The 13,704-nt window shown below is 43.9% G+C and overlaps 1 long non-coding RNA gene across 1 annotated transcript; it reads right to left on the bottom strand.

Moving 5' to 3' along the window:
- Nucleotides 1-5,740: 5,740 nt before the first annotated feature.
- On the bottom strand, nucleotides 5,741-12,210 carry LOC132596773 (uncharacterized). Its single transcript, XR_009562777.1, has 4 exons — nucleotides 12,079-12,210; nucleotides 11,243-11,425; nucleotides 11,001-11,137; nucleotides 5,741-5,868 (listed from the first exon to the last, which is right to left on the bottom strand). It is a non-coding gene; the product is annotated as an uncharacterized lncRNA (long non-coding RNA).
- Between the last annotated feature and the right edge of the window lie 1,494 nt (nucleotides 12,211-13,704).

The following is a 13,704-nucleotide window of genomic DNA, read 5'->3' as shown; positions in this document are numbered from 1 at the left end:
AAGTGTACAGATGTCTGCAATTTACTTTGAAATGTGTCAAAAATAAGATGGATTGATGGACTGACAGATGTATAGTATAGAAATATGTTAATGATAGAACATGGGTGTGGTTTACCAACGTTCACTGTGAAAATCTTTCTATTTTAATACACGTTTTGAAATTTTAATAACAAAACGTTGGAAAAGTGCTTTTATTTTAGGAGAGATCAATGCAAATCAAAGCAAGGAGAGCTCAGCCTCACAGCTGCCATGGCCTGTTTATCATGTTGGGTGGATGGGATGCTGATTGCAAAGTGAAGACCCTGGATGGAAGTATGAGAGCTGGAGGACAGCAGGGTGCATGGGGAGTGAGGGGGTATGAATACGTCAGCACAAGGTTCCCCTTTCTTGTTTAATCAGATATTAGGCAGACCAAATAGAATCCAAGAGCTGAATATTCTGTATGAGACTGCATGGGCTTCCCCTCCAGCTTCAAACTTAGACCTAGCAGGCAGGCTATGTGCAACTAAAATAAATAAATTAGCCAGCAGGTCAGTGGGCCTCACTGCGGTCGTGGCCTTTGCGGGGCTGAGCAGTAAGTGGTCTACATACGCAGGGCAGAGGGGGCTGGGGGGGTCTTCCTCCTTCCTGTGGTACAGACAGGCAATGCCACTGCGAAAATAAACAAACGGATGGTGGTGGTGTGGTCCTGTTTGGCTAGTGCCTGGGCTGAGCCCCCTGCCCTCTGATCCCACGATGTTTGTGGAGCCCTGTGTTGCTGCCTAGCAACAGGGTCTATCAGTCTCTCCTAGGGCGGAGCAAGTGGACGCAGCTGTCTGTGGCTGATTTATAGGAGGAAGTCACCAGGAGTGCCCGGAGGCTCACAGCCCAATGTCTTCATCTCCACCCCCTCACCTGCCCCACCCCCAGTTCACAGCAGCCATGGGGATTCCCGGGGGAGAGCGATCAGTAAACGGGGTGGAAATGCCCCCCATAGAAGCCCCAGAAAGCTCCCCAGCTGGTCATCTTCTCTGCAGCTGATTGGATTTAGATCCCATTCTCCATGCGCACTTTCCACCCCTCTCAGTCCCTGGCTCCAGAAATGTTATTTCTAGGCTTCTTTGAGGGAGTGTACAGGGGTGGGGCGTGGGATGAAAATGGAATTCTTTTCTTCAGTTTATCAAAGTAGCACTCTTATACTTCTCTGTGCCTTCCTGAGATCAGCCCTGACTTTAAAGACACACGTACACAAAGTGTCCACGTCTTCCCAAGAAGGGTGATCACATAGAAAGTACTTTCCATCCAGTTCTATGCAATGCTTGTCATAGCCTGTAGGTAGTATCAGCTCCAGGTAACTGACTGGGAAACTGACACACAGATAGGTTGAGTGGTCTTCATGGAGAATCACAGAAAGCAGTAGAGCTTTCTGTCTGACTGTAGGTCCCAATGCTGACAGAGGGATTACCCACCATTGGTCTGGGAGACACCATTTTTCACCTACGCTGTTTATTTGGTATCCATGTTAAAAGCCAGCAGAGTACATCCTCATTTTCATAAGCTCTCGGAGGTTTCCCTCTCAGGCTGAGATTGAAGAGCCAGTAGCGATAATACAGCAGGCTTTAGAGAAATACCTGTGAAACCAAGGGCCTATTCCCTTACTCATCCTGGCGTACTATTTTCTCAGATGTATCTTGGTCCATCAGCATCCTCAGAAAAGCAGAATGTGTGTACACGCACACAGACACACACACACACACACACACACACGCCACCAGGACAACTCTAACGTACTGAAATATTATCCACCTGGGGGGTCTCCCATAAACTGCATTCTAGCTCCACAACCTAGACAAAGTTTTTAACATTCTCCTTGCTTTCCAATGTGCCCTCAAGGAGTACATGAAGGAGACCTCTCCGACGTTCCCACCACACACCACTCTCAAACGCCAGCAACCTCTTTGTCATCCTGCATGAACTATGCACCTTATCTGAAACACAGAGAAAGCCAGCAACGACCAACGAAAGAGATGGAAAGAACATCATTGTTTTACCTCCATGGCTTAAGCAGTGTTCTGATCACAGATGAAAAATAAAACTACTGATAACACTCGAGGCCATCATAGGCATGAACATAGCCCAAATGGTGAGTGAGCTGCAATGTTTCTCCAAGTTTTGCTCCCCACAAATCCCCTCACTATGTCCTTAATCACCACCCCCCCACTACTTTCACTCAAACCCCAAGACAAATCCAGACCAGGCCTGTCTAGGTCATGACCCTTGAGGGGCTAAGTAGTCCTCCAGCCCTTCCTTGAACACCAAATAAGGAAATTATATGTTTTAATCTTTAGATATATAATTTAGAGTCTTAATGTATAAGTTACTTCTTATCACCACCCTGCAAGGCAGATATTATGATCATTTTACAGATCAAGAACCTGAGGCCCAGAGATGTGAAGTAATACATCCAGTAGCTGGCGGTGCTGAGATTCACAACCAGGTCTGACTCTCTTCTAAACGGAGGCAATAACCCCAGTGCGATGCTGACATCCCTGAGGCTTGTCAGTGTCATGCTTTACCTCCTCCTAAAGGTTTCCTTTGCCCCGCTGCTGTGCTGCTGTATATGAGCGTTTGCTGGAGAGTGTGGGAGGAGCTGAAAGGACGGGCAGGTGATAAGCACGTCTCTGCAACAGACAGGGGCCAAGAGGTGACTGCTGGACTCGAGGGGATGGAAGAAGGAGGAATCTGTGAGTTAGCACAGATTTCTAGTGTGCTGGGCTGAGAGATGGTATCCCATCTCTTCACGAACACCACAAAGCAGTAAATCCCGACAAATAAGAACACTCTAAATGACAGCTGTGCCCTTCATCTGGCCCACAGGTGTACTTCCCTGGGTCTTTTAAGTGAATTAAATTTCAACATTTAAAAATGAGATTTCACACTAAAATTCTAATTTCCAGCTTCTCTTAAGAAAATAGAAGATTCGGCAAGACAGGACTCAGGTGGCCACATGCAGCTAAAGTGACAGGAACGGCTGCTGACCGCTGCCCACATTCTCCAGTTTGCCAAAGTCACCACCACTCTCTAGTGTTTCCCAGACACTCAGCCCAGTTCACTCATTTACTGGTCCCAGGAGCTTTTGAATCCACAACCTCTGCATATATGCCCAGAGGCATATATTCATTCAACAAGCATTTTAGCCCCCTCTGCTAACAAGGCACAAGCTGCTATAAGGGATACAAGAAGTAGGATGTGGCTCTGCTTCCCAGAGTATATGGCCCAGGGGAGAGGTGAGTGAGCATGCCCTCTAGAACATCAGCTCCACAGGGCAGGGGCTATGCCTGTTTTGTTCACAGTTGTTGAAGTACCTGGCACACAGATGCCCAATATGTATTGTAATGGAAGGAAGGAAGGAAAGAGAAAGGGAGGGAGGAATGCTGCTTCCGTCCCTTTTAGGACGCTAAGCAAAAGAAGAGAGCATGTTTGGCATACAGGGTAGCCAATGATTAATGCACAGAGAGGAAATTACACCAAGTGCTTTAGAAATACAGAGGAAGAATATTTTTATGTGGGTGACCAGGGAAGGCCTTTCAGAAGAGAAATGGCTTCTGGGTGTTTAGAAACATTCCTAATTATATAAACACTTTCCCCCTCTTTAGTAATCTGGATTGACTTATTAAGATGGCTTCACCTCAGGAAAGAAGTTCCAGGTCTAAACCCCATCCACTTCCCAGACACGCTGCCCTTGTCCAGACAGGCCCCGACCGGAAGGACTGGATCAGACCTCAGGCTGCCATTCCCGTGGGTCACAGGGGCAGCCAGGCCCCGAGCTACCGCAGTGCAGTCTGTGCCAAGAGCCCTGCTCTGGCCCCAGGGCTCGGGAGGCAGCAGCGGGGCCTGCCCTTATGTCAAAGTGGGGTTATGCAGGGGCTCCCAATAGGACATTGAAGTGCACCGATCCCAGACTTTGGATTGATCGGTGGGCAATTATCCTCTTTCTCCCTGAATCATTTGATGACTGATACGGACCTCTAGCCACCCTGCCCTCCTGCCTGGCCCGCTGCAGCTTTCTCTCATAGGGCCTCACTCCCTCTCCACAAGGTAGGAGAATGTCAATCTGTTCAATCTCTGAGATCCTGATTCAACTCCAACAACACACTGGGCTTTCCTGAGGCCTCCTGGTAAGAAGACACTACTTATCTCCATTAACCTCTGACCCAGCTAAGATGAAACAGCTCCCATCTGCAGGCCTGAGTGCCCTCATCCCTGAACTAAAGCTAATAAAGTGTGGAGTGGAGGCAGGGACCTGCAGCAGCCCCAGACCTGTGGCCCCCATCATCAAGGAATGGCTGCATCCTCCCTCCTGGGTATATACAGCCTGAAGCCTGTTAATAGATGACGCCTTGGGAACCCCTCCAGGTGGTCTTTGGATTAAGAACTACATCTGGAGGAAGCAGTGCCTCCTAGGAAGATGGAAAGGCTGTAAACCCTCAAAGACTGTCCATTTGATTTATGTGATGATAATGGGAGTGTTAATCTCCAAAGGCAAAGCCATTCATCCAAAATTCCAACCTCCTGGGTCCCCACACCTGACTTGATGAGAACAGCCACCCCTCAGTGGCTGCTCCCATGGGCCAGGCCTCTTACACGCAATATCCCACTTAATCCTCACCTCAAGTCAGAGAGCTATGTACTGTTGGGATGCTCAGTTTACACAGGAGGAAACAGAAGCTCAGAGAGATCAAGAGACCTGCCCAAAGTCATCAATAGTTGATGAGTTGTTCACTAGCATGAGTGGCCCAGCTGAGAGTGTTTACCTTGTGTGTCTGACTCCAAAGCCTACGCTTTTCAGCCCTGTTTCATACGCCCCCAACACTCACTCTGGGAGGTGTCTATTTAGAAAAACAATTCGGTTCACCCAGAGGCCACACATGATACTGCTCTTGGGTTTTTTCATTCAAATCTTAATTTACAGGGCAGCAGAACAGTAAATGCTGTATTATCTATCCTCTGAGAACTATGCTTCACTCAAGTTAATATTGAGTCCTACCATGGGCCAGGCCGTATTAATCACTGCAATACCAGCTCTAAATACTACAGGAGGCATCAGTAAGCATTAGACAGAGGAGAGTATGTTTGTATCTTTCCCTGGAATGTACAGATTTAAATTCCCAAAAGCAATAATTCTCTTTGAAGATGATAAGCAGTGATAAACGATACAAATTTAATTTAGATAAAGAGAAATCAACAGTTTTTTTTAATGCTCTGCTGGTCAGTTCCGTATGCCAATCAATCAACTTGAAATGAAAACAAGCAGCTGATTCAGGTGGCAAGGCAGAAATCTGAGACCATGTAAGAAATCTTTGTAAAAGAGGGTTATTTGGTTTAATGCTGTGAGCAGCCCACGAAGAGTCCCTCAGGAGTAGACTGTGTACGATTTGTTTTTATATTCCAAATGCCTGACACATAATGCATGCTGAATGAATGAGCCAAGGAATGAGTGATTGATTTTCAGGTTTTTCCATGCAGAGGCGTCTCCTGGGATATGCCACAGTTGAGGGTGCCAGAGCATCGCATCTAGCAATCTTAGATGCATTCACCAGGGAAAAGATAACCTTTGAGGACTTTCTTTGTAGCTGCCTAAGTACGTTGGTATGTGTTCTCTCATTTAATACAATGAGCCTGTGGAATCTATATTGTTGTGCACATTTTACAATGAGGAAACTGGAGTTTAGAGAGTAAGTGACTTACCAAAACGCACGGAGGTAGAAAGCGGTGAAGCCCCCATCCAGACCCAGATGTCTGGGTCCTTAGTGCACCTCCTTTGCTCCACCACACTCTGACGGAGTCCACGTTTCCTTCTGAGATGGAGTGGGCAGCGTACCTCCAAGTCTGTGGAGGAAAGATACAAGGCAAATAACTTTGCAAAGGAGAGAACTATAATCACTTCAAATGAAAGTGAGGACATGGTATCTACACTGGACGTTCCTAGCCTCTGTTTTCAACATATCAAGGCAGCAGAGATTGGGCTGGGCACATCCCTGTTCCGCAGTATTCCCTTTAAATGCAAAACGTCTGGAAAAGGGGAGAAAAGACCCAGTTAACCTCCACACTCTCAGATTCTTGCCTCTAAAACCAGTGAGTACACTTTGCTGTACACCTGAAACTAACACAACATTGTAAATCAACTGTACTCCAATAAAAATTTTTTAAAAAGAAAAAATTTTTAAATGAATAAAACCAGCAAGTAAATCCCTCTATCATTCCACACACCAGCATCTCCACCAAAGACTACAGAGGAGAAATAAATGTAAAAATAAATTCAAAGTGGGCATTACTGCTGTTTGTAACCAATTATAGGTTTGTTTTCGTTTTTAAAGAAGTGAGGAGTATTAGGAGGGTACTGATGTGGAAAGAAGTTGAAAGGACTTTGTTTAAAAAGATGTTTGAAATTTTCTTAAAATTTTGATTAACTATACTATCTTTAGATTCCTTGTTCTAGCTAATCTAAATTGGCTATAAAATCAGGCAAATTTGAACTGTTAATCTTGTACATAAAGTACCAAAAATTGTATTGTGTGTACTTTATTGCCTGATGCCTGATTCACTGACTGCACAATTTGTTTGCAAAAATCTCTAAGGTCCAACGCAAGTGGAGGTTTAATTTGGCCTATACTTGAGCTTTGCAGATAACTAAATTCTTCTGAAGTGGGGTGGGATAAAGGCCGGGGGCGGTGGGCACAGAGTACCAAAAAATCTGTCCATGTGCATAAATTTTTCTGAGCCTGGTGTGCTTTCTGAACCATTTCCTATACTTCCCAGGTGGAATAAGGGCTCATCTGAGAAGGAAACACAGACGTCATGACTCCTCACTGAAAGTCGACTCTTTCACCTTCTGCTCTCTGCTGCTCCTGCTGTGAACATATCCGCTGGATCAAAACTTGAGACACATGGTCTAGTCATGAAAAAAATGAAATTAAGACTGCTCCAGAAAATCTAGGACATATGTTCTCCAGAGCTGTAGCAACCCGGGACTGTGTACTCTGTAGGTGCCTAATAAATGCCTGCATTGAGGATCATAGCAGCATTCCAAAAGGCATTTTGAATTTTTTTCCTTTTCTTCAAAAGTCTTATCTGCAGCTAGGTTTTTTTCTACATCCTAAAATCTTTCAGCCCACCACCCAGATTATGCCAATTTGCTATGTGCCTTTGCCTGGTCCATTTCACTTAAGTGCTACAATTTTCTTTTTAAGATTAAGTCAATCTAAAACCAAAACCTGAGAGCTCTCACTTAAACGCTGGGAACTTTAAAATATGGCTAAAGATGTAATACATTTTTTCCACTTGAAAAATAAATAAGCAGTGTGATAAGTAAAGTGCTACTCCAAACATATCACAACAGTAGAACATTCCCAGTGAAGTATTAACTGTTGGTTTGTTTAGATAAGAAATACATCTAGTCAAAATCAAACTGCAATTACAGGACTTCAAAGCAAAATAATTGGGCTCAGCAATATTGGTTCTAATCTCACATCAAAAGCAGATGTATCGTAGTTGGCTTATGAAAAGAAAACAGTTCTTTTCAACCAATATGAAGCATGGGAAAACAAGGATAACATTTCTTGAAAACTTCAGAGAAATAATGTCACACTGTGAAACAGACATAGCATTTCAGAATTTTTTTTAATATAAGCTGTCTGCAGACATTACACTTCACGAAATAGGAACAGGTGTAAAATCCGAAGGGAAGCATTCATTTTCACTTTTAAGACTCAGAGACAAGCATATTAATGAGAGAAATTACCAAAGGGAGGATCTGTCCTGGACACGGGGATGGGGATACAGGAGAGAAACAGAAGTGAAAAAGGGTAAGATCCTAAAATTAACCCAACCAACCCAATTCTCTGGATTCAGAATAGACCAGTACTTCTCAGACTTTAATGGGAAACCTGTTATATGCAGATTCTAGTTCAGTAGGTCTGGGGCAGGGCCTAACAAGCTTCCAGATGGTGCTGATACTGTGGGCCACACTTTGAGCAGCCAGGGTGTAGAACTTTTGACCTCGGAATGCCATACATCCATCAATCCTTGCCAAAAGCCAGCAGCCTAGCCAGATAAAATGTGGCACAGTCTGCAGCCTTGAAGGGGGCGAGGGGTATTGTGATGTTACCTCCCTTAGGGTCAACACAACAATACAAAGCAAAACAAAACCAGACTCTCAATGGCAAAATTCAGTTCATTAGGAGCATACCATTAGAGAGATTTAGATAAAAGGCAACTGAAGCTGGGTGAAAAGTCTTCTGGGGCTTTCACCTGAAGCGTTTGATTTCCCCGGAAAGTTTGGTGAAGAGTCACATGGGGAAGGCACTCAAACCAGTTGGTGGCCAAAGTCATTACCAGCTCTGACTTGAAGAGATTGAAAAAAATCAATGTGCGTTGCATCACAAACAACTGACTTGGAGAGGGGTTCACCCTGTTTAGTGAAGATATGGGAATGAAATGAGGAAGTATAGAGTTCTTGTAGAACTCAAGGTGATGTGTTGACATGCCGGTACTTAACCTTCTATCAGTCTCATCTGTATAATGGAAAAAGTAATAGCATACTTTTCCAAGGATTACTGTGAAAATTAAAATGAGTTCTATGAAAGCAGTTGGAACAGTTCCTAACCCATAGCAAGCACTACATATGTATACGTTATTATTATTATTATTAGGCTTACATGACATTGGTTTGGGATATCCAGAAATCTAGTTCCAACAATAAAGGCTCATCAGCTATAAAAATGTATGTGGCCCTACTAGGAAAGTCATCCATTGAAAAAAGTCAGTTAATTTAAAACGGGACAATCACTCAGGAAGTAGATACTTTGTAGGAACAGACATTGATGACAGAAAAAAAACTCTTAGTACCTAATTGTGCACTTAATACAGAAATTTAAAAATGAAATTTCTATATGAAAGGAAGATATTAGGCCTAGATGACGTTAATGAAAAATAGATGATTTTTTTTCAACCTCTTATGGAGTCTATTACTATTACTCTAAGAACAATAAACAACAGCAATTTAAAAATCTATATTTTCCCAACAATCTGCAGCTAAAGCCCACACTAGCCAATGCCAGGAGTCAAAAAAAGAATATGGCTTTGCCATGGGATGGTTATGTTTGATTTCTCAAGAGAACAATTGTATCTTAATTAGGGAAAATGTCTTCCTCATCTTACTATAGAGAAGATTCTCACACTGTCAATGTGAGAAGATCATTATAAATCTGAGTTCCAAATTTCAGGAGCATCACTGGTCAAAATAATTACTTCTTGCCTCAAGGAGAATTCATTTCCAGTGAGGACTGGGGTCTGGAAAGTGAATATGTCATGAAAGAGAACTAAGCAGCGACAGGGAAATTTGGGAGACCCACTAAAATGTACCTCCATGAGGACAGGAGTTTTGTCTGGTTAGGTCACCACAGCCTCCACCACACCAGGATAATGAGTGAAGCAGTGAGCATGGCTGTGAAAATCTGACCACTGGACTTCACTTCTCTCACTGGCTACACAGGGAGCTAGAACCAAACACAATCCTTCTCCAGTAAAATTCATTAACATCCTTCCTCTGTTAACATTCCAGGATTCTACGATGGCTGTTCTTTGTGGCAGCAACTTCACTAGGTATATCTTCACAAAGCCTAAATAAATAAATACTAGTTAACTCTAGAGATTGGCTTCCTGTTCAGGATACAGGCAAGAGAAACTGTATGAGTCCCTGTTAGAACCACACTCCACAGACAAGAGATATTCAGGTCCGTTTTTAGGCTGAACAAGTAAGAGCCTCCTGTTTCCTGGACATTCTGTGTTAAGGTGTGCTTGAGTGTATGAAATGCTTGGCTGACTTTCTGAATGGGGCTGGACTTCCCAAAACCTTGAGCATCTTTTTCTCTAGACCAAAGAGACTGATCCCAAGTAAAAGGCATAATCCAAGGAATTTCCCAAAGAGCACTCCTCTGCTGAGCAGCAGAAGACAGCATCCCCAGATAGTCATGGGATGTCCTCATGCGTACATATCTCCTGCATCAGGTCCTAGGAAGACTTCCCCGACCTCTCTGACAAGTCACAACCTCATATCATAAACACTCATACCCAGTACCCCTCTCCTGCCCTTCATTTATCTGAAGGGAAATTTCACAATTTTGTCATTATTTGATTACACTAGACCTCAGCTCCATGGGCCCATGCACACATCTGCTATTGCTTACCACTGTCTCCCCAGAATTTAGCACAGGGTTTGGCACATACTAGATACCTAATAAATACTGAATGAATGGGGCTTCCCTGGTGGCGCAGTGGTTGAGAGTCCGCCTGCCGATGCAGGGGACACGGGTTCGTGCCCCTGTCTGGGAAGATCCCACATGCCGTGGAGCGGCTGGGCCCGTGAGCCATGGCCGCTAAGCCTGCGCGTCCGGAGCCTGTGCTCCGCAACGGGACAGGCCACAACAGTGAGAGGCCCGCGTACTGCAAAAAAAAACCCCAAAAAACCTTGGGTTTTCCACATACCAACTCTGTGACCTTGGAGAAAGTACTGAATTGCTCTGTAAAACAGGACTTATTCATAAGGTTGTTGGAAAAATAAAATGAGAATACATATAGAGGGCTTAACAAAGTGTGGGTCACATGGTAAGTGGTCAGAAAATGTGAACCCTTCGTAAATGTCATTCATTGTGTCCTGAAATAGACTATGGCAGCAGGAAACACTTGAAAATGATGATTCTCAAATATTTTCAATCCTCTGACCCTTTCTACACCACCAGCTCATCACACCTGGATCTTGTTTCGGTTTTGACAATTCGGCAATTAAGTGAGGAGCATCTTGGACAAAACATCGTAAATTAAGTCATCAGCTTACACCAGAAAGAGAAACTGAGAAATTATAGGAGAAGGCATAAGACCCCAGCCAGGGGGCCACCTGTACATCCCAGTCCGTAAGTACCACGCTGGAAGAACAGAGGGTGGGGGGTCAGGAGTGCACTTACCTTTACTTGGACTTTCTCAGCAGGCCTCAGGGCCCTCACACATAGATACTGCTCTCCTGATAAGGAGCCTCCCAGCATTGATTTGCCTTCCTTTCTGGGACAACATGACAGTTCAAACCAGAGTCAGTCATTATCAGCTGGAACACAGCAAGTTTGAGGGTGGCAAGATCAGTAAACTTCAAAAGGTTAGGAGGACTTGATAAGCCAAGGGCAGGGTTGGGAATATTTATTTAAAAGCTTACAGTGCCTGAAATATTCCATCTGAGCCCCTTCATCCCCCACCTTCCTTCCTCTTGACCTTTCTGTGACCTTCTCCCAGCTCTTGAAGTTTCTTGCTTTGGGTCAGCTGCATTTCCAACTGTAATACCATTTTTTGCCTAGTAAAGTTTCCAGAGACACAGCCCTCTCCTCCTCTCTTGGGGTCCCTGGAGGGTTTAAAAAAAGGAGATCAACATTTACATTGGTAAAATACACTCAGCTGTGAGGCGGGTTTAATCTTTTTTACAACCGTCCCCTGCAGCTGTGCTGTCTGCTTTACCCACCCCCCAACATTGGCCCTCTGCCTTCCTGGAAATAGCTTTCCCCAAAGAGCACTGGGACACACAATCCCAGCCTCACTAAATAGAGTTAAACGGAAATCTCAGACGTGCTGTAACCAGATGGGATAACTTCAGTGGGGTTTATGGATCCAGGAAAAGAGAGAAAGGAGGGACCAAAGGGGATCTCATGGAGATAAAGCCATACTGAATGAGCCTGTGCCCAGGGAGGGCACACAGAGCAAGGCACCCGGGTTAAGGAGAAGTTGGAAGGTCCTTTGCTGGGGGCCCTGGGGAGAGGAAATAGTCTTTCCTGACATTCCTTCCTGAAACAAGCAAAGTACGCTCCTACAGCCCTCCCCCCCCTCCTCCTTTTAACTGATTTTTCCAGAATATGTGGTAAATAGAGGATGAATCAGCCCAAAGTTCCTGGGCAACAATTCAGGTCCAACTGGGCCCCCTTCACAAGAGGAAAGAAGAAAACAAGAACAAGGGGAAGAAACAGTTTGTTTAAGAAAAAATAAGTTCATTAAAAATACAACCTTAGGGCTTCCCTGGTGCCGCAGTGGTTGAGAGTCCGCCTGCCGATATAGGGGACAGGGGTTCGTGCCCTGGTCCGGGAAGATCCCACATGCCGCGGAGCGGCTGGGCCCGTGAGCCATGGCCGCTGAGCCTGCGCGTCCGGAGCCTGTGCTCTGCAACGGGAGAGGCCACAACAGTGAGAGGCCCGCGTACCGCAAAAAAAAAAAAAAAAAAAAATACAACCTTAAAGTCACCGAGAGGTCTACTTTAAATATGCTTTAGGAAAAAAGGAAACCTAGCATTACAAAAACAAAGTATCTTTCACAAAGCTTGGGGCTGGTCCTCATAATATCCAGAATAGAATCCCACATTATAATCATTCAAAACCCTTCATGCTCACCTTTAGATTCTGTGTTGTGACCTACATTCTCCTGTTAAAATAGTGAGGTGTGGTTTACTGCCTAACTCTTCAGGAGTCACAAAATGCAACAATGATTTAGGGAAGTACAGTGTGAAGATAGACAGGAAAGCAACAAAAAGATGGATAAAGGAGTGGTGGCAAATCCATACAATGTAAATTATAGCAGTTAAAATATTATGGAAAACATGTTTCAACATGGATAGATCCCCAAAACATAATGTTGAACAAACTAAGCAGAGTATGGGAACCATACAGTCTAATGTTATTTACAGAAAGTTTAAAAACATGCAAAATTTAGCTATACAGTCGTCCCTCTGTATCCTGGGGTTCTGCATCCATGGACTCAACCCACCACAGATCAAAAATATTCAAAAAAAAATCCAGAAAGTTCCAAAACAAAACTTGAATTTGCTTTAAACTGGCAACTATTTACATAGCATTTACATTGTATTAGGTATTATAAGTAATCTAGAGATGATTTAAAGTACATAGGAGGATATGCCATAGGCTATATGCAAATATGAATACTACACCATTTTATATGACTTGAGTATCCTTGGATTTTGGTATCTGGGCAGGGCAGGGGGTGTGGTCCTAGAGCCAATCCCTCGTGGATACCGAGGGACAACTGTATACTGTTTATGGATAAATACATATGTTTATGGACACATATGTGAAGTATAAAATATGCAAAAAAGAAATGATGAATGCCAAATTCAGAGTAGTGGTTTCCTACTCTGGAAGAAGGAAGGGAAGGGAAGAAGGGAAGAAGGAAAGGTAAGGAATACTCAGGGTGCTTCTACTACTTTTGTTTTTCTTTCAAAAGTGATGTGAAACAGATATGGCAAAACAATAAAGACGAGAAGCTGTAATGAGTTAACAGTGTTTATTCATTACTACTTTTTAATGCTTTACTGCATGCTTAAAACATTCCATCTAAAAATGTTAAGAATTTCATACAGGAGTCTTCCTATGAAAGTCCAGTATACAACTTCGTATACCCACTGAATTCACACTTCCTTGAATATCTGGAAGGACCTCAGGCAGGGCCCCTGGGGTCCAAAAGATACCATCTCCATCCTGGAGCAGTCCTAACTAGCCTTTGGTGAGGAGTGTAGGGGTCAGCGGACTGCCTTTTCAAAGCTCTTGTGAAATCATTTCAAACCAGAGGATTCACAAAAAAAGCAAGCATTGGGTATCTAAAAGCTTCCATCAGGAACTGTTA

Source organism: Globicephala melas, chromosome 2 (assembly GCF_963455315.2).
Source record: "Globicephala melas chromosome 2, mGloMel1.2, whole genome shotgun sequence".
In the NCBI taxonomy this organism is placed as follows: Eukaryota; Metazoa; Chordata; class Mammalia; order Artiodactyla; family Delphinidae; genus Globicephala; species Globicephala melas.
This window is presented reverse-complemented; position numbering and strand designations above follow the sequence as displayed.